Here is a 2,526-nt window from a genome sequence, read left to right on the forward strand (position 1 = left end):
CACCCCCTGAGCGTGGTGGTGCACCCCCTGCAAAAAGGCATCACTGACGCTGTTGGTGGCCCCTGCAACCAGTCACTGCTTGCCATCCTTCCCCCATTCGCCACCAACGTGGTGTCAGTGGGCGGTCCGTGATCGTTGCTGGCCACTGCCGCTGCTACCAGCGGTGTCTGCGGGTGGTCGCCAAGTGGCAACCAATTTCAAAAACTAATTTATAGATTACAGTGTACAAAAAATGCGAATAGAATCTGTCAGCCTGGAGTGTTGCCAACGTTAATCATCTCCAGGGGTGCACTTTGATAACCCTGGCTCAGATGATCCCAAGTTCAACACATTTAGCTTACCCTGCACCCAAAGAGATAAACCAAATTTTGAGGGAAGTGAATTAGTACATGAATTTTGGAGCACTTAGAGGAGTCCGCCTTTCAACAGAATGGGGCTCTCAGCCTTAACTATGGGAAAGTTGTTGCTCCATTATAGTCTGTACCAATTTCTTATTGGCCATAGACTACTTGAATTCCATAATAACTTTAAACTACACTTGGATTTCAATTCGCTACAATAAACGGAGCATGAATGAAATTCACAACGGTTTTAACAGGCTTGCTGTGCCCAAAAGCAATGAAAATGAATATGGTCCCTGGAGCAAAAACAAAGTCATACCCAATTATGCTACTGGGAAACTGTTTGATGTAAAATGGTGATGAGAAGCTGAAATTGTCTGTCCTTCCAGTGCTGGGATTGTGGTGCATTAAACATCTATATTCTGTAAACTACAATGTCATTATATTTATTGTCTTTCTTTTCGTAAAACATTTTTGTTAACTGGAAGACATGGCTTCTTCCTGGGATGAAAATCTCACTCTGAGTGCAGTTGTCAGATGTAATGAAGCAGTCAGGAGGAAATTCAGAGGGAACTGCTTTGCAGATTGTTGTCATGGAAACACAGCAACTAGGGCATCAAGGGCATTATTGTTTTCTGCACATACTCTGCCAATGCGATGGCATATAATCAATAAAGTGCAGCAGCATTAGGACAATCAGCTATTAAGGCTCCTCTTTCAGAGATTTACTCTGGAATAAGATCCAGACCTCAACCAGTGATAAACTAGTGCTGCTCTGTTGATTTCAGTGAAGCTCCACTGACTTTAAACTAGCTGAGGATGTTGCCCTACATTTTGGAAGCCATGGCTTGACTACACAATCGCCAACAAAACAGGAGCATTTAAACATTCTAAAAGTAAAAAATCTGCAGGGAACTATTTAGTGGACATATCTACACATGCACTAACATGCTTTAACTATATATCGATTTATTTGGGTGTTGATAGTAAATAGCCTGTAACCTAAATACTGATTTTAAGGAAATATCCACTAGAGTGCCAAGATTAATTGGTTATGCAGTGAAACTATCACCAGTAGAAATAGATCATCACACTGCAAATAATAAGATCAGATTCTAAGAGTTAAAGACTATTCTGTACCAGCTGAAGACATCCTTTCATGTCCCAAGGGTAGTTCCTTGCAACATACATACAAGCTTTCCAGAAATTAAGGAGCCATTCTTGTAATTATCATGTAAAATTTATGAGTCCTAGCATGAATCAAAATCATAGAATCATAGAAAATTGGGGTTGGAAGGGACCTCAAGAGATCATCTAGTCTTAGTGCATTGCATCTTTTACCAGATTGTTAAATAAATAGCCAGTTGGTGGCAACAAAATGCTTTTTCATGAGTGTATAGAGCAGCAACATCCTCTGTCAGATCCAGAAAATTGCAGTGGTGCAGTTGCACCACCACATTTGATTCCTGTTCCACCCAGTTTAAAGCCAACTGTCTGACAGAGGCAGGAGCAAAGGAGTCAATCGACTCCATAGCTTATTAAAATCTACCCGATTCCTTCTAAACTCTTCATTCCACAGGTATTGATGACCCTCTATCCTTTTTGATGGTCTTGATATTCCACTAATCAAGTTATCCTTTCTTCCATAATTCTGCTGTCTACTAGCTGCTTCTGATAATGTAGTTCCTATTTCACAGCCATGCAGACTGTATTTAACTCAAACTAAAAACATTAATTCAGGTGGAAACATTTATTCAAGTGAACATGAACTCAGGTGCGTAAATAATTTTCAGTGAAGCATGTTCTTATGTTAAGAATGCCCTGCATTGCGGGATAAGGCCTTGCACTGCCTCATGTTGCACCGCAACATGTTCAAGAAGGCTAGATTTTGTTGCATGATTCTGAAAGAATGTAGATTCAAGTCTAACGACAACAGAACTAAAGAAAACACATTTCTTGATTATTTTTGCATAGTTTGCTGTGGTTCTTAATACATAATAGGTGATATAGCAAACTAGTGTACATTCCAATAAAATTAGATTAGTTTTTGCTTTGATCTTAAACTGATAATATAGCCTTAGCATATTAGTAAAGCTTCTAGTTGCTTCTTATCTGAAGAAAAATGTGCATTGTTTTATATGTGCTAATGCACCTCACCATCTGCACTCCCTTTCCAAAATCCTAG

This window comes from Gavialis gangeticus, unplaced genomic scaffold (genome assembly GCF_001723915.1).
Source record: "Gavialis gangeticus isolate Ggan-Ray unplaced genomic scaffold, GavGan_comp1, whole genome shotgun sequence".
In the NCBI taxonomy this organism is placed as follows: Eukaryota; Metazoa; Chordata; order Crocodylia; family Gavialidae; genus Gavialis; species Gavialis gangeticus.